This window comes from Amblyraja radiata, chromosome 5 (genome assembly GCF_010909765.2).
Source record: "Amblyraja radiata isolate CabotCenter1 chromosome 5, sAmbRad1.1.pri, whole genome shotgun sequence".
NCBI classification, from domain to species: domain Eukaryota; kingdom Metazoa; phylum Chordata; class Chondrichthyes; order Rajiformes; family Rajidae; genus Amblyraja; species Amblyraja radiata.
This window is the reverse complement of record NC_045960.1, coordinates 97308909-97328380: the sequence shown is the minus strand read 5'-3', so window position 1 is coordinate 97328380 and position 19472 is coordinate 97308909. Positions and strand designations below refer to the sequence as shown.

Here is a 19472-nt window from a genome sequence, read left to right as displayed (position 1 = left end):
GCAAAAACAGTGCCGGTTCTTTGGGGGGGAAAATCACCGTTTTGCAACTTAAAATGTGAATCTTAATCTTAATACATCATAAGAAACACTTTTATACATAAAAATAAACTACTTTCTTTTACCTGGTCCTCCATAAAATCCGTCCCCTGTTGTCGGCATTGACGGCTTCAGAAGCTGGTTTTAAAATCATTCCAGCGATTAACTTGCCGGATGAATTTTTTTTTAAAACACACAGAACGGCCGTAGGAATGATTCTTTAGCAACATCTTGCACTCCAACAAATATAATTCAGGACCAGGTCTTGAAAAAACCCCGTTTTAACCCCGCCCCCCCCCCTCAAACGCGCCAAAATCGCGCACACGGCCAGTGGCAGAATTACAGCGCCGCTGAAGGTAAGTATTGTAACATATCTAGAAAGGGAGGTTAGTTTCCGTGATGGTCTGGGCTATGGTCACAACTCTGCAATTTCTTGAGATCTTGGATAGAGCTGTTCCCAAACCATGCTGTGATGGATCCAAGGATTTATTTCTCCTTTCCCTCCAAGGATTAGAGTCATAGAGTCATACAACAGAAAACACACACTTCAGCCCATCTTGTCCAAGCTGACCAAGATGCCCCATCTAAGCTAGTCCCATTTGCCCATGTTTGGCCCATACCCCTCTAAACCTTTCCTATCCAAGTACCTGTCAAGGTGTCTTTATATGCTTTTACTGTACCTGCCACAAATACCTCTTCTGGCTGCTCATTCTATATACCCATCACTCTCTGAGTGACAAAGTTGCCCCACAGGTTCCTATTGAATCTCATGTCCTTTGGTTCTTGATTTTCCTGACCTGGGTAAAAGATTCAGTGCATTCACTCCGTCTTTAATGCTCATCATTTTATACGCAAAATGGAACTAGCTTATTTGAGGCATCATGGTTGGCAAGGACGAGTTGGGCCGAAGGGCCAGTTTTTGTGCAGTATGACTCTATGAGAGGTGATCTCATTGAAATGTATAACATACATATGGAGCTAGACAGAGTTAAGGCGAGGATAATGTTTTCCCTGGCTGGGTTGTCCGGAACCAAGGATCACAGTAACAAAATAAGGGAGTGGTCACTCAGGACTGAAATGAGAAGAAATGTCTTCACTTGGAAGTCAGTGAAACTTTGGAACTGCACAGAGAGCTGTGGAGACTCTGCTGCAGAGTACAGAGATCAAAGGATTAATGCGACTAAACTAAAAGATCAACTATTGAATAGTGGGACAAGCACAAAGGGCCATATGCCTCCTCATGCTCCTATTTCTCGTATCTTTGTTTTCTTATGTTTGTAGTTCTAGTGGGTGGATTATAGGTTTGACAGAAGCTTTGAAGCAAGTTTAAAGTAACATCTCACCTTTTTGATTAAATTCTACTAGAAACTATGTTTAAAAGTTTTATATCCTAGGGCAGGGGTCGGCAACCTTGTTCTGCATCGGGGCCAGGACCCATGTCTGTGAGCGGATGGCGGGCCACATCTATCACGTGTACACATGGATCCCGCCCCGGATGGCAGGCATCAAATCACGTGTTCACATGGGTCCCGCCCTTTCGAGGACGCCACCCAGAGCACTGGTCTCTAGCTACGGGCGCTCACGAACATGGCGTATCTACGGACCATTGTCTTGGCTCTGTCCTGAAGGCAGTGGCTCAAATACTCACACTCACTCGTCCCCGGCCTATTGTTAACCCCGATCCCAACAGAGAAGCCCAGACACAGAAGGTGCGCGGCCGTGCCGGCGGCTTTGTGCAGGGTGCGGTACAGCCAGAGCTCGGCGCTGCTTGGTGCCGCTCGGCACTTGGCACTCGGTGCTGCTCGGCGCCCAACAACTCCGCCATTGCGGCCGCCAGCGCAGGCTTCCTTGTGTCCTTACATCATCGTGCCTGGGCGCCGCGGTCTCGGATCCGGGAGGTACCGGAGATGACGGAAGTCTGCGGGCTGGATAATTACGGGAAAAAAAATACGCCTGCGGGCTGGATGATTTCGGGTTACGGGCCGCATTCGGACCGGGGGCCGTAGGTTGCCGACCCCTGTCCTAAGGTAAGCCAGTGGGAACTGACTTTAAGGAGAACCTTAAACAGATCCAATTTACCAATCCGACTAAATAGGAGTCATCGAGTGAATAGCCTTGAAGATGAAACATTAAATCAAGACATAGCTGCTGTCCCATCGCATCTGAAAAATAATATTTAATTCTTGCAAATGTCGACTCCTCCAGTACAGTTAATCTGCTAATTTTCTCATCAAACCAGAGCATACTTGCAGTGTGCCGATTAACTGATTGGTTTCCTTTCCCCAGTAGTGACATTGGCTGTGAAGTACATCAAGACTTCATGTGTCTGTGAAAGGCTTTATTTAATTTCTAGTCTTTCAAACAATTTCCTTTTCAGTGCGGCTGTGATAATCTGTAAAATGTATCCAGAGTCACAGTAGAGTCTTTTCTTCTTTTCTCCTATAACTGTTTTCTTCCTACTTTATATCTTCTAACGCTTATGTACATCACACAGATAAAGGGCAGCCATTGAAGAAACCTGTGACCATTTGATTACCAGATGGAGCAGGTTGAAGTCAGCAATAAAAAAATGGAACAAATTACAAATAGGTGCACAGATTCTGAATATAATCATATTTATTTGATAGGTGCACATATGCAATCTTGTCTAACACAAACCACTCCTAAAAGTAAGTAAGTAAGTAAGTTTTATTTATATAGCACGTTTTAAGTCAACTCGCGTTGATACCAAAGTGCTTTACATAAAATAGATAATAAGTTTCCATACAAACCATAGAAAAGGGTTAAAAAAAAAAGAAAATGGACACGACACATTATAGAGTTCAACACAAACGTCCCCCCACAGCAGAATCAAAAATTTCCACTGTGGGGAAAGGCACCAGAAAGTTAAGTCCTCTTCCTCTGTGAAACACCCGAGGTCGGGGCCCATTTGTGGCCGTGCAGCCAGTCCGATAATTTTCAGGGTCCTCTTGCCGTGAAGATGGAACTTCGGCGTCGGGTAAAACATTCCTCAGCGGCTTGGAAAGTCTGGAGCGGCTGCCTCCTCCCCGGAGACCGGGGCACTCGTAGTCCTCAGGCCGCGCCGGTTGGAACTCCAACCCCCGCGAACTCGATCCCAGGCTCCGCGGCGCTCCAAATCCAGTGGCGCCCGCGGCCGGACGCCCGCAGCCACAGCTCCGCGATGTTGGGAGTCGGCAGCCACAGCGCTCCGGAGCTTACCGCACGGCGACCCGGTAAGGCATCGCCCGCTCCGTGTTGGTATCCCAGCGATGTGCCACCACCTGTAGCTGTAGTCCCAGCCGGTCCCGGCCCCGACAGGAAAACACCGCTCCATTCTCAGGCAGCATCTCGATGGTAGGCCGCAAGGACGAGGCGAAGAAGCAGCTCGGAGGGATGCTGCCTCTTCGACCAGGTAGGGGACTAAGAAATAACGTTTCCCCCTTCCCCACCCCCACCCACCACATAAAAGACCTCCAACTAACATTTTACTAACAGGACAGGACAGGACTTAAAATTAAAAAAAGGTGAAGAGACAGGCTGCGGGCAGGCTGCCATACACAGACGGCGCCCACTCCCGCACATCCGCCATCTTTTAAGCCATATAAAATGAACTACAATATGTCCACAATGGAATGGCATGTGACTTGGAAGGGAACTGGCAGGTGTTGGGGAAACATTGCACTTTCCAGGCAGATGTTGTAGGTTTAGAGATGGTATAATTGTCCTCTTGAGTAGCATATGTGTCAGACAACATGTTCCGTTCCTACTGTTAGAATATTGCAAATGCAGATCTCGGCCTCGCTTTTAAGGAATTTTGCACAACGGGTAATAAATTGGGCCATCGTTCAGTTGTGGTAAGGGAATACCTGGAATCTGTTGATCTTTGAAATGGAAGACTGCACTGTTGGGACAACTATTGCTGGGTTGGAGCTGACTCCTGTTTCTGAAGAAGAAAACCATTATTCAGTACTCACTAAAAACTTCAGAAAGCTGTAATTTAATGTTCCGATAGGTCAACTATAACACACAAGGTGACAGATTAAATCTACAGCCAACAGCTCCAGAGAGGCATATAAAATGTTCAGGCTTTCCTAGTTTATAAATAATAATCTTTCAAATTATGATTTTTATTTTTATGGAGCCTGATCTCCACACAATGATTTTACTCTTTGTGTTGGAAGGAACTGCAGATGCTGCTTTATACCGAGGATAGACACAAAATGCTGGAGTAACTCAGCAGGTCAGGCAGCATCTCTGGAGAAAAATAATAGATGACGTTTTGCATCGGAACCCGCCATTTCCTCATTAAATTGCCTTCCTTCCCCTATCTCTCCCTCATCCCTGTAACCCATCCATTCTTCTTCCCCTGATGTTCATCTACTTTATCCTTCTTTGCATCCATGCTATTTGCCTCAGTCGCTCTTTGTGTTTTGTGATTTTCACATTCTCACCATTCTCGAACCAAAGAGGATTTTCTCCTGTATTTCCCATTGCATTCATTGATGAAATGCCTCAACATCTCGGAGGAGAAGACAAGTTAGACACGGAGAGGTTGTTTCTATTAAATGGGAATTTACAAGTCGGGGTGATGGTCAAGGATAAGAGCTCGGTCACGAGGACTGGAGAGGATTTCCTTCAGTCCGAGAGTTGTGAATCTTTGACATCACGTCTGTAGAAGGTTATCTGCCAATGACTTTATTTAATCTATGATTAGTAAATCTTGTGGAATCTTATGGAATTTTGAAGAATATCAAAATTAAGTTAATTTCCATCAGCTATTGTTAAGGTTCATTTCTTAAAACAGACAACTCACAATAGGTTAGATAAACCAACACAAGCTGATCATTTAGCCGGCGAAAGTGGCAGGGGATACAAAGTCAAGTATGCAACACATACTTAACCCCCTTCTGAGCCATCACTCTAGTGAATGAAGACATACAGCATCTTTTATAGTGTTTTGGAAACATAGTCACATGTTTATACAACAATGACATCTAACACAAATAAATCACAGGCTCTACCCATTCAAAGTATTCTTATCACTGATACAATACTATTGCCATCCTGTGGTTCTATCAATCATAAACTGTTGATCACAAATATTGAAAACAGGAACTTAGTCAAGAAGCACAACATTTATAATTCCGTCTTAACAATGTAAACTTTGATTGTCAGCTATCAACCAGAAGGCTTCTGTTTACAGTAACTTCCAACTCAGAAAGCACGTCCTCTCTCAAGGCTTCTGTTTACAGAAGGTAGCATCTTCTCAGGAAATGCATTCCCTCTCACCATTGTGGATGGTATTCTACTTGGCACATAACAGGAAGCAGCTTGAATGCAGTTTGAATGCTGGCCTCCAATTTCCTGATTACCCAGCCCATCTACAGCACAGAATCACAAAACCCAGTTTACTCAAAACCCAAAGAAGTCAAATTAATCTTTACTTAATAAAATACATTAAATATTTCATTATTAACTAGGATATTCTCACTATGATTTATTTCAAAACGCAGGCTGGCGTGGTCTTTTGGTTAATTTTTGTTATTGTCTCTCGATTCATTCATACTTGGGAACATTTCCAATGAGCTAACTCTGCAACATCCAAGAACACACTTATTTATTTGCTGCCCTTATGTGGGTGCCTTCAGTAGCAATGTCACAAAATTTTGATATTTAAAAAATCAAGTCTTTAATTTATCCCATCAGATAAAAAGAAGTTTAATTTGACACCTAATTCACTTTCATATCTTCAGTATTAAAAAAGTTATGGCCATTTTCATACTCGGAAATTAGCATCTTGTTCCCTATTGTTTTTCCATTGACAACACAAAAGCTGTGATCGAGGACAGTCAAAAGCCCATAACTTTCTTAAAAATTAAGAGAACTGAAAGAAATTTTCAGTTATTATAGATTGAATCATTCTGAAACAAATATGAAACAATCTTACTTGGATGACCTGAAATTAAAGCATATCATTAGTTAGTTACCTAATTGTAGCTAATTACAAAATTCAATTACTAGATCTAAACATCTATCCATTTCTTAAGAAAATATTAACATTTGTAAAAAGCCTGTGTCCAAATAACATTCACACAAGAATTCACAATATAACATAATTTTTAAATCTCATTGTCATGAATTTATAGGCCAAATGGAAGGAGTTTAATGTTTAACTCCCGTAAATTAATGACCATTTTAATCATCTTTCAAGTGGGATTTTGTGGAACGTGATCAATTGGAACGTTGTGGTTTGCGGTGAATTTGAACTCCATATTGGCAGGAAAAATACTGCTGGTTCGTATATTTACATAATCACATTTTCGCCAATGAAATTTTGATTAAAGTCATCCTAAGAAGCAAGTTTATATGTAAAATAAACGACTTACCTTATGTTTGTCCCCTACGTGAGATCCGTCCCGTTGTCGGCATTGACGGCGTTAGAAGTAGCTTTTTTATTTTACTCCAGCGATTAAATTGTCACGCGATTAAAAAAAAAAACTTCAGAGAACGCAAGTCGGAACAATTTTTCAGCATCAGCCTGCAGCCCAAGAAAATATATCTCGGTCAGGCAGGAGAAAACGGCATTTTAATCCCGCACCCCCCTCCCCCCACCCTCAAAGGCGCCAAAGTCACGCACACGGCCAGTGGCAGAACTGCAGCGCCGCTGAAGGTAAGTATTGTAACATACCTACCTTCAGACAAAGTTAGCATATGGCTTCCTGCCTGAAAGGCTAGAGTTTGGGTGCAGATCTCAAATCTGGGTTAAATTCACAGCCACCTGGTGTGGCTGATATTCATGGACTCTCTTTGTTTGAGGCACCCTGAATAACAAATGGGAATCTGGACAGAGAGAATGCAACCACATGGAACCCAGTAAAGAGTAAATCTTTGCCATGAAATGTGGACTATTGTGTTCAATGGAGGCGAGTGCTGAGAGTGTGATGAACCCAAACTCTGTGATGGGTTGGTGAAATATCCAATGCTGAAAGGATTGCAACAGTGCGGCACAGTGGTAGAGATGGTGTCCTACATCGCCAGAGACCAGTGTCCGATCCTGAATTTGGGTGCTGTCAATACGGAGTTTGTACGTTTTCACTATGACTACATGGATTTTCTCTGGGTGCTCCAGGTTCCTCCCACATTCCAAAGACTTGCAGCTTTGTAGTTTAATTGGCTTCTGTAAATTGTTCCTAGTGCGTAGGATAGAACTAGATCGTTGGTCAGTGCGGTCTCGGTGGGCCGAAGCCCTGGTTTCATGCTATATCTCTAAACTATCTAAACTAAACTAAAAACTAAACTAAATTATAAGGGTGTGTTAATAATGGAGGGATATGGACAAAACGCAGGCAGGTGGGACTAGTGTAGCTGGGGCATGTTGGCCGGTGGGGGCAAGTTAACCATATAACCATATAACAATTACAGCATGGAAACAGGCCATCTCGGCCCTACAAGTCCGTGCTGAACAATTATTTTCCCTTAGTCCCACCTGCCTGCACTTATACCATAACCCTCCATTCCCTTCTCATCCATATGCCTATCCAATTTATTTTTAAATGATACCAACGAACCTGCCTCCACCACTTCCACTGGAAGCTCATTCCACACCGCTACCACTCTCTGAGTAAAGAAGTTCCCCCTCATGTTACCCCTAAACTTCTGTCCCTTAATTCTGAAGTCATGTCCTCTTGTTTGAAGTTGGTCCGAACGGTTTGTTTCCAAACGTGTCACTCACTCTATGACTATATTGGACAAACAAATGATGGAGAAGGGAAGAGAGATCTATGCTGAGAGTTTTAGGTGAAGACTGTTGACAATTAATCTTCAGATTAAAAAATCCTTTCCACGGGAGGTCTAAGTGAAATTCGCATAACTAGTGTCAACTCTGCATTTATTTGATGTAACCCAGATAAAGACTAGTTGTCAGCCCCAAATGACACAAATTAACAAGCTCAGTCAAATAGGTCCTCTTGGAAGTTGACGTATCAAGATCTCACATGTAGTTAGTGGAGATGTGGATTTCATGTTTGCAACAGGTAGGCTGAGACCTTGCATCTAAACTAGACAACCAACTGCCCAGTTAAATTATACTGAAAACAGAAAATGTTGGAATCAGCAGGTCAGATAGCACCTGTGGAAAGAGGAGCAGAGTCTATATTACAAATCGATGATCCTTCATCAGAATTGGTGAAATGAGAAACCAAATGATTTTTAGGTGGCCTATCCCCTTGCCTCCTCATTGCTTTGTGGGATTGAATCTTGCAAGTGTGGTCAATGGTTGAAGTGGATTCTAACTCAACAAGTAAATAAAGTGTTAACCTACTGGATCCCAATGCCTCCTTTAACTATTCTTTGGATTATTGACTGTTTGCTGTATGCATTGTTGCCAATCAAGGGAATCTTGAGCTAGATTCTCCTGGAGAATTAGGCATTGATCAACTGTAACACATCATTATCCGGGGCTTATGTGGGACTAATGTGGCTGGGAAGGCAGAGCTCCATGGATATCCGCTGACCAGTGACAGGATCATGGATGAAGCTAAATCCTCTCCTCAGATTCCCTGATAACCTTGATTCTAACAGCCTAACTCATACCACTTCAACATAGAACATGGAAAAGTGTAGGACAGTAACAACCCCTTTGATCCACAATGTCTGTGCCAAACTTGATGCCAAATTGAACTAATCTCATCTGCCTTCACATGATCAATTTTCCTCCATTCTCTGCATATCCATGGGCCTACTTTAACGCCTCTTAATTGAACACCACTAGGTCACCACTTTTTTAAATCATTTTTTAAAAATTTACTTATTTATTTACTTTAAAAAAAAATTATTAGAAGCATTGAACATACATCTTAATCATGATATGCAACATAATACATTTTGTGTACAACTTATCTTTTTTTTTCTTTTAAAAACTTTAACCTATAATAGAAAAAAAGAAAAGAGAAAGAAGAGATTTTTTTCTAATCTACATTGCAACCCCTCATACACTCATCAACCTGAACATTGCTTTTACTATGACATTGGAAAGTCCAAAATCAGTTGCAAGTCCTTTACGATAGACAGTACATACAGAATAAGTGCTTAGCAGACCAGCGGGATGGATCGAGATGGATTTGGTGGTTGCTGCAGGCATCCTCTGCCACGTGTGAATGGGGCATTTCTACGCACCTACTCCTCCTCCTGCCCCACTGAGCTGCAACATCCAGGGGCTGGGTCTAGTTGAGCAGAGCTGGAGTGCTGCACAGACTTGCTCACTCAATAAGTCAGTGAGGCTGGCTGGCTACCACACCACCTGCACCTACTCGCTCTCCTATCTGATGTTCTAATCCCGACCCACGCACTGTTTTTACATATGTACGACTTACTAACAGTTCGGGTTACGAATAGTTCTCAGAAATGGAACCCTCTCCTAAGCTGGGGGCTTCCTGTATTGCAAAAATGTCCAGAATTGTTAGGGAGTAGAAACAAGGAACTGCAGATGCTGGTTTACAAAAGACACAAAGTGCTGGAATAACTCAGCTGGCCAAGCAATGTCTTTCTGGAGAACATGGACAGGTGACGCTTCGGGTCGGGATCCTTCTTCAGACGGTCCAGAATTATTGTCTTGCAGTGGAAAAAGAACACGAACACTAAAAGGAGCAGGAATTATAGTATTTGCATTGATACAGCCTTTGAAGAGTGCAAAAGATTCAGTGTTTGCAACAAGTTGAAAGAAACAGCTTTAGCACTCCCTCAATGGTAATTAAGATCCTGCAATGCCTTTCAACCAGACCATCATTTGAAATAGCCTCTGACTTGGGATCAGGCTCAGGCCAAATTAAGGAGAATTTGTGTTCTTTGAAGCTTTCCTCTCCCTGTTTGTACTTGACCTGGATTTGATTAAATCTTGATCTCCAGCTGACTCTGCCTCACAGGAAAAGGCCTGGACAGAATTAAACTCTAAAACTTGAATTTATCAATGTCATCCAATAATTCTGCCAATGACACCCATAATCTTATCTTCCTTATACGTTGTAAGATCATTTTTTAATTATCTTTCGTCAATAAGCAGAGATTTAAAAAAAAAACTCTGCTGTTTGCACGGTACCTTTGAATGTAAGACTCACAGAATGGGAGATAGACACAAACTGCTGGAGTAACTCAGTATCTCTGGAGTAAAAGGCTTGGTGACGTTTCGGGTTAGGACCTTTCTTCAGACATTCATGGATGTGCACAAAGTCCTCATGAAGAAATGCATCCATGTATGGATTACTGAGAATGCCTGGTTCATTGCTGCTACATGTGTGAAAGGACCATTTGGAATGGTATTGATAATTTTTGAGGACATGTATCAAAGTCCCGTGTAAGCGATAGTCATGGGCCATTGCACAAACTGCCAACTCACATCCACACCCCATCAGCTACCTCTTGCCTCCATCTACAATGCCCTCCATAATGTTTGGGATAAAGACCCATCATTTATTTATTTGCCTCTGTACTCCACAATTAGAGATTTGTAATAGAGAAAATCACATGTGGTTGAAGTGCACATTGTCAAATTTTACTAAAGGCCATTTTTATACATTTTGGTTTCACTATGTAGAAATTACAGCTGTGTTTATACATAGTCCCCCAATTTCAGGGCATTGTTTGGGACATATGACTTCACAGGCGTTTGTAATTGCTCAATTGTGTTTAATTGCCGCCTTAATGCAGGTATAAGAAAGCTCTCAGCATCTAGGCTTTCCTCCAGTCTTTCCATCACCTTTGGAAACTTTTATTGCTGTTTATCAACACGAGGACCAAAGTTGTGCCAATGAAAGTCAAAGAAGCCATTATGAGACTGAGAAACAAGGCAAGGCAAGGCAAGGCAACTTTATTTATATAGCACATTTCATACACGAGGCAGACTCAAAGTGCTTCACATAAAAACATGTCATACAATAAATGAAATAATAAAATGAAATAAAATAGAAGAACTAAAAGAAAAGAAAAACAAAATTAAAAATGCATTATAAAAAGTGCAAAAGTTAAAAGTGCAATGTAGTTAAGATTTAGCTGAAAGCTAAAGTAAACATAAAAGTTTTCAGTCTTGTTTTAAAAGTGGTCAAAGTTGAGGCAAGTCTTAAATCTTCAGGAAGTTTATTCCAGCTATTTGTTGCATAGTAACTAAATCCTGTACAAGAATAAAACTGTAATGGCCCTGTCTCACGGTGCGAGTCCACCCACGAGTGATCCCGAGTTTAAAACAAATCAAACTAGTGGTAATCACGTAGAATTAATGTAGCGGGAACGTCTGAACTCGTAACGCTAACGGCAGATACTCGGGAAACTTGTTAACTCGTGAAAATCTTTCAACATGATGAAAGATTTCCACGAGTCAAATTTACTCTTGAAGTAAAATGTTTTAACTTTTAAACTCGTTGTAAGAACATAGTAGCCCGTGAGTTTGGCGGAGTGACGTGAGTCTACCGTGGGCACTCTTTAACTCAGCGGGACAGGCAACATCTCTGGAGAGAAGGAATGGGTGACGGGATGACGTTTCCAAAATTCTGTTGCGTCTTTGTGTTACTCCAGCACTGTGTGTTCACTTTTTGTCAACCAGCATCTACCCTTACTTGTGTATGACATTATTTGTATCAGTTACAGTTACAGTTTGCCAAGAAGTACATAAAAGAGCAACCACAGTTCTGGGAAAAGGTCTTGTGGACAGATGAGATGAAGATTAACTTATATCAGAGTGATGGCAAGAGCAAAGTATGGAGGAGAGAAGGAACTGCCCAAGATCCAAAGCATACCACCTCATCTGTGAAACACAGTGGTGGGGGTGTTATAGCCTGGGCATGTATGGCTGCTGAAGTTACTGGCTCACTTATCTTCATTGATGATACAACTGCTGATGGTAGTAGCATAGTGAATTTTGAAGTGTATAGACACATCCTATCTGCTCAAGTTCAAATAAATGCTTCAAAACTCATTGGCCGGGAGTTTATTCTACAGCAAGACAATGATCCTAAACATACTGCGAAAGCAACAAAGGAGTTTTTCAAAGCTAAAAAATGGTCAACTCGTGAGTGGCCAAGTCAATCACCCGATCTGAACCCAATTGAGCATGCCTTTTATGTGCTGAAGAGAAAACTGAATGGGGACCGGCCCCCAAAACAAGCATAAGCTAAAGATGGCTGCAATACAGGCCTGGCAGAGCATCGCCATAGAAGACACCCAGCAACTGCTGATGTCCATCAATCGCAGACTTCAAGCAGTAATTGCATGCAAAGGATATGCAACAAAATACTAAACGTGACTACTTTCATTTACATTACATTGCTGTGTCCCAAACATTATGGTGCCACGAAATGGGGGGACTATGTATAAATACTGCTGTAATTCCTACATGGTGAAACCAAAATGTATAAAAATGACCTTTATTAAAATCTGACAATGTGCACTTTAACCACATGTGATCTTTTCTATCCCAAAACTGAAATTGTTGAATACTGAGGCAAATAAAAAAACAATGGGTTTTTGTCCCAAACATTATGGAGGGCAGTGTATGGAAGATTTAGTGAGTTCCACTTTAGTGACCTCAGAACCTGCAAAACCAGAAAGGATGCAAAGCATCCTTGATCCCAAGGGATTGTCTGAAAAGGAAGCATTTTGTGTCTGGGTCTGTATGCCTGTAATGATGCTGCAAGCAAGATTTTCATTGTACCTGTACCTTACCGTACATGTGCATATGGTAATAAACTCAACCTGACGTGAAAAAATGTTAGCATGGAGGGAGACATCATTTTCTTTCAAATGAACATATTGTGATGAGCATGTTAACTTGTAAGTGCATTAAGTCAGCTTAGTATTCCGGATTCCTCGCCCTGCCTGTTCTGCTAGCAGTAATAAGGCAAGCCTTTGGTTGTGGCAGCAGAAGAGTTTTGCCTAGCTTGTGAACTTACAACTGGGTGCCGATCAGTTTGCAATTGAACCATTGCAGAAAAAGAACTGATCTTTCACATTCTCAGGATGTAATGAATCATTTTATAACTAATTAAGTACTTCCTTGAAGCACACTGAATGATTTAGTGTAGGAAATGCACCAGTCAGCATTCGCACAGGAATATCTTGCGTACGGCAGAGTTATAATGGCCAGATCTCCACCTACTGCATGTCGGTCAATAAGTGGAGTTATCAAGGGGTTATCTGGAAGAACTCCCTTACATTTATTAGTAACAGTGCCTTGGGATTTCTTATATCAAACTCAGAGGGGAAACAAAGTTTAAAAATCCAGAACAATAAGAATTTGGAAACAAATAAAATTATCTTTAAAATTAAGAAATGTATCATTGTTAATGCCAATAGCGAATAACCCTTTATTTAAACCATCTCTTATTGATAAAACATATAACCAATGGGACAGTCTCGGAATTAGAAGGATCGGGGATATGTACGAAATGGGAAACCTACTATCATTCCAACAATTACAATTAAAATTTAAACTGAAAAACAACCAATATTTTAAATATCTTCAGATTTGCGATTTCATGAAAAAATATATACAAGGATATCAAAAAATAACTCCTGAATTATTGGAAGAAGTAATGAATATTGAAGCTGACTCACAAAAATTAATATCATATTTATATAATAATATTCTAAATATAGACCTGCCATCGACAGAGGTACTTAGAGAAGAGTGGGAACGGGAACTAATGATAAAAATTACGAAGGTTACATGGGAAAAGTATTTGATATATATTCACAAATGTTCGATTAATGTAAGACATAATCTAATTCAATTTAAAATTTTACATAGATTATATTATTCAAAAACAAGATTGAACAAATTTTATCCAAATATATCCCCCATTTGTGATAAATGTCTATCCCAAAACGCAACTATAACACACTCGTTAGTTTCCTGCATAAAACCTTATAGATTTTGGAGTGATATTTTCGAAATATTTACAAAATTATTCAAGATAAGAATGGAACCTAATACTGAAATGATTATATTTGGAGTAATGGAAGATGGGAATAAATTGAACACATCTCAAAATTTATTTTTTAACTATGGTTTAATGATAGCAAAAAAATTAATACATAAATTTTGGAAAAATACATCAATACCAACGCTTAAAATGTGGATTGCAAGTATGTTGGACACCGCACATTTTGAGGAAATGCGATTCCTCCTAATGAATAAATCAGATCAATTCATAACGAGTTGGTCTCCATTTGTCGTCTTTTTGGAATCATATGGTGCAACACAATTGTAAAAACTAACTGTTTCAGGACTGGACGAGGGTTGGTCAAGATTATAAACAATGATCTCCTTACCCTATTTAATTTAAAAAAAAATGTTTTTATGTCTTATTCTCTTTTTTCTATTTTCTTTTTCTCAACTTTCTTCACTCATTTGTCTTTCTTCTTTTTCTTCACCCACTATATATATCTCACGTCTTTCTATCCTTTACTATCTAATTTCTTTTTCTTATTCTAATCTTTTTTTAAATAACAAAAAAAAATAAGAAGCTGTACATAAAATGTATTATGAAAATATATATTAGGCACTTTGGTGCCATATGATTGTACTTACTTCTAATAAAATAAAATATTAAAAAAAATAAAAATCCAGAACTAAATACCTCTTGTCAGTACAGCTTTCCCTCAGTACTGCAGTGGGAATTAAATCAAGCTGGTGACTCAGACCAGGAGATGGGGATCAGAAGCTGATCTCAGAGGCAAAGTGTTGCTCACTGAACCCCAGTGGTTACTTGTTCTGAAAGTATTAGAACATTTATAGATTTGTTCTACCTGCTGTTTGAATATTACATGGCTTCCTACACCGTTTAGTTTAGCAACACAGCAAGAAATAAGTCCTTCGATCCACCGAGTCCACATCGGCTATCGATCACCCTTTCACACGAGTTCTACTGTAAGTTACCCACTTTCATATCAACTCCCTTCACATTAGGGGAAATTTTACAGAGGCCAATTAACCAACAGTATGACGGCGCAACTGGTAGAGCTGCTGCCTCACAGCACCAGAGACCCAGGTTCGATCCTGGCCTCAGGTGCTCTCTATGTGGAGTTTGCATGTTTTTTTGGTGAACTGCGTGGATTTCCTCTCAGTGCTCTGGTTTCCTCTCGCCTCTTTAGGACGTGTGGGGTTGTAGATTAATTTGTCTCTGTAAATTGCCCTTAGTGTGCAGCGAGTGAATGTAAAAGTGGGATAACTTAGAACTGGCGTGAACGAATGATTGATCGGCATGGATTCGGTTGGCTAAAGGGCCTGTTTCCATGCTATATCTTTCAATCAAACGTATGTGGCAAGTACTCTAGCAACACATAAAAGATATATGGATAGGAAAGTTTAGAGGGATATGGGCCAAACGCAGGCCGGTGGGACTAGGTAAGGCATCTTGGTCAATGTGGGCAAGTTGAAGGGCTTATTTCCATGCTGTATGTCTCAATGACTCTCATATACATAGAAACATAGAAAATAGGTGCAGAAGGAGGCCATTCGGCCCTTCGAGCCAGCACCGCCATTCATTGTGATCATGGCTGATCGTCCCCTATCAATAACCCGCGCCTGCCTTCTCCCCAAATCACTTGAATCCACTAGCCCCTAGAGCTCCATCTAACTCTCTCTTAAATCCATACAATAATATAATACTATTGAAATAAAGAAAAATTCTGACAATATATTTCTTAAATACTCACAAAACTGCCTGGCTGAGTTTGTTTTACATCTTGTATCTGGTAGATTTTCTTACTATGTGTTAAAGAAGGAACTGCAGATGCTGGAAGATCGAAGGTGCACAAAAATGCTGGAGAAACTCAGCAGGTGCAGCAGCATCTATGGAGCAAAAGAAATAGGTGACGTTTCGGGCCGAAACCCTTCTTCAGACTCTTACTAAATTGATTTAATTTAATTTTAAGGTAAAGTCGCTTCATTCCAGGTTTGACCACTAGGTGTCAGTGTTAGACTTGCTTCAATCCAGTTAAATTGCAGGTTCCACCTTTCCAATCTTAATAACAACCAGGAAGAGTCACCGCAAGGCTTTTAATTTTCCCACTTTTACATCAAAGCTGAAATTATAGATCCGATCTCATGTATATTTCACAGTCAGCCTTGGATTGAATAGAACTGCTACAAAAGGCCCAGAGAGGTGGTCAGTGTCAGAACTCAGCCTTTGAGCAGTGAGAGATGGCAGCACTTGGCATAATCCAGGCCAACAAGAAAGATTTTCATGCTGTGATTGGGACTATAAAGAAATACATGGGCATAAATAAAACATGTCCTTGCTAAAAGAAAGATGCTGTTGTGCACAGTATCGTAAATCACAGTATGTTGATTTAAAACTAGACTGTGTACAACCATTTCCTACCTGATTCTGAGCTGAACCCCCCCCCCCCCCCCCCCCCCCCCACCTTTCTCCCTAAAACATTTCTCTTTTCACAAGTCTATTTTCCTCTGTCCTAATATCTTCTTTGGTAACTCGGTGTCAGTATACACTTGGTGACATTGGTGTGTAATGCCTTGGGAAGATTAGCTTCATTAAAGGTGCTATAATAATGCAAGGTGCTAATAAACACACAATAACCTACTTAAAGCAATAATAACACTTTTCCAAGGTGAAACACAGAGAGCAAAGCGTTTCCCAAGCGAAAACGACAACCTTTACATGCTAATCCATGTTTTGCATTTGTTACATATACAAATGGTGTTTGTCAAACAGTTGAATAATTTACCAGGGAAATAATGGTAAAATTAAAATGATAATTTCCTCATGCATTTTTCATTTTCATAACATTGATTTCATCTTGTACTTGGACAGTTCTTCTCATGACAAATGACTGAAAACATTACGCACAAGTTACTTTTAATTACCACCCAATGTCACACGTAAAACTATAATTTCCTGACCTTCGTTTGGTCTGTTCCTGGTAAACAGCCAAAAAATTGTACAAAGTCAGTGGATTAATTGCTTATATTTTTCTCCAGCTTTTCGGTCCAAAGTTCTCCAGAAACACTGTGAAATAAATCTGAGAATGCAATGGAAAATGGTAGTGTCAAGAAATATTTTCTCTGCCCCAATCTGCATACCTTGGTCAGCACTCGTTGTGGAACAGAATTTATTCAGCACTGTATCACTAACAATTCAGAACTTCCTGGAGGGGAACAAAAATCCCAGTTATTATGGATTTCATTAATCTTTGAGTGATCTCAGTGTGAGTACCTTACACTCTCTCTCTCCGATGATGTATAATGGACAGGAAACAGTTACGTTTTCTCCAGAGCCAGAGCAATTGATGTTCTCCCAATTTAATTGAAGCTATTTCACTCTGCATTCCTTTTAACCCGGTGGGGGAATGAATTTCCATTACAAGGCTTTTTTTTAAACTAAGAATGAGGCCTGCAGTATATTATTTTTATCATTACATGAACAACTGCTGTCATTTTCATTGCAGTTAACCAATGGAGGAGTGCTGTGGATTCAGCTGCAAGCATCCTGGCCTAATTCTGTACCTGAAATAAAAATCAGAAAAAGGCTGGAAATGCTCAGCAGGTCTGATGGCATCTGTGGTGAGGGAATCAGAGCTGCTAGTTCAGGTCGAAGGCCATCAGAAGAAGGCAGGAGAATAGGCGTGTAGAACGTATCTGCAGATGCTGGTTTAAACCTGAAGATAGACACAAAGACCTGGGGTAACTCAGCGTGACAGGCAGCATCTCTGGTGAGAAGGAATAGGTGAGGTTTCGGGTCGAGACCCTTCTTCAGACAAAATTGGATTGAGAGGGAAAGATAGATCAGCCGGTGGTAAATGACGCAGTAGACTTGATGGACCAAATAGCCTAATTCTGCTCATAGATCTTATGAACTAGGAAGAGAGAAAGGCAAGTTAGTTTTGTTGGTGGTGGGGGGTGGTGGGGGGGGGGGGGGGGGGGGGGGGGGACCGAATTATTAAAGCGTCACGTGACCCAAGTTCGTCACCAATATTAAAGGTTTGATATTATTATATCATTGGAGAGAAGGCAGCTAAGTGTTTCAGACAGCTTCTCTGCAGAACAAAGGTAAAGATGCATTGTTACACTTTATTTTTAGTTCATCTCTGCCTGGCACCAGACCTATAGTACAATTGAATACATACACTACATGCATGCCCAGCCAAGAGTTGAATAAAATATTAGCAGATGGTTTAACCTTCTTATTGACTGGGTCATCCCATGATGTTTACATTATGTCCTTGAGCCTGAACAATGGCCAGTATTCCATATCCTCCTGATCTCAGCTGGTGCAGTCTAATGTCAGAGGCCCTGCTGGATGAATGTAGTCACTCCCATGGTAGCTCACATCCAGTTAGTTCTTCATTTTGTAACATAGTTCTCCATTTCCATATACCTGCTTGTGTATTTCATACCCACTTATACAATGCTGTTTTTGCACTGGACATCTAGAGTCATAGAGTCTTACGGTCCATTCGGCCCAACTTGCCCTCGCCAACCAGCATGTCCCATCTACACTAGTTCCACTTGCCTATGTTTCTCCCATACCCCTCTACATCTGTCCTATCCATGAACCTGTCTAAATGTTTCTTAAATGTCGCGATAGTACCTGCCTCAATGACCTCCTCCGGCAGTTCGTTCCACACACCCATCACCCTTTGTGTGAAAAAGATACCTCTCAGGTTCCTATTAAATCTTTCCCCCTCACCTTAAGCCTTTGTCCTCTGGTTCTCGATTCCCCTACTCTGGGTAAGAGACTCTGTGCATCTACCTGATCTATTCCTCTAATATCTCCAATAAGTTTAAATTGCAAAGAAGGTGGGAGGGATGGGAAGGGAGTATTCTGGAGTTTGATGGATCTCAAGTCACAGACCAGAAGAATCCTGGTCAGAAGGATTTTGCAAACTGGTACCAGCCAATACTGGTATCAGCTTTTTATTCTAAATGTTTTATTTAATTACTTGATGCCCAAGCTGCATGGGGGCAATTCAAATTAATGCATCGGAATCAATAGTCTAGACCATTGCTTGCCAACAGCTTAACCACTATGTGTTTACCTCATGATTACATGTTTTCCATATTTAATTATGGCATGCAAGCATTACCATTGTGCCCATCATATTTCTGCTAACTCACAAAGCTATTCCACTTGCTACTTATTTATCTGCAACCTATTCTATCTGCGTCCCCTTCAACATCTCCTCCACCCCCCACATCCTACCACTTATGGAAATAGTGGGAGCAATTTATTTGGCCTGTTAGCCGACCAATGTACATCTCCTTGCAATGAGGGAGGTAACCAGGGCTCCCAGAGGAAACCTATGTGGTCATAGGGAGAATGTGCAAGTTGCACACGGGCATTGATGGAGGTCAGTGTCAAGCCCAGGCCACTGGAGCTGTTAGAAATGCCCCTGTCCCACTTAGGAAACCTGAACAGAAACCTCTGGAG

The 19472-nt window shown here is 41.0% G+C and overlaps 1 long non-coding RNA gene across 1 annotated transcript; it reads right to left on the bottom strand.

Annotated features, from left to right (window-relative positions):
* Window positions 1-1856: 1856 nt before the first annotated feature.
* Window positions 1857-18643, bottom strand: LOC116972867. The gene is made up of 3 exons (XR_004411935.1): window positions 18633-18643; window positions 7640-7643; window positions 1857-1891 (listed from the first exon to the last, which is right to left on the bottom strand). It is a non-coding gene; the product is annotated as an uncharacterized LOC116972867 (long non-coding RNA).
* Window positions 18644-19472: the final 829 nt, after the last annotated feature.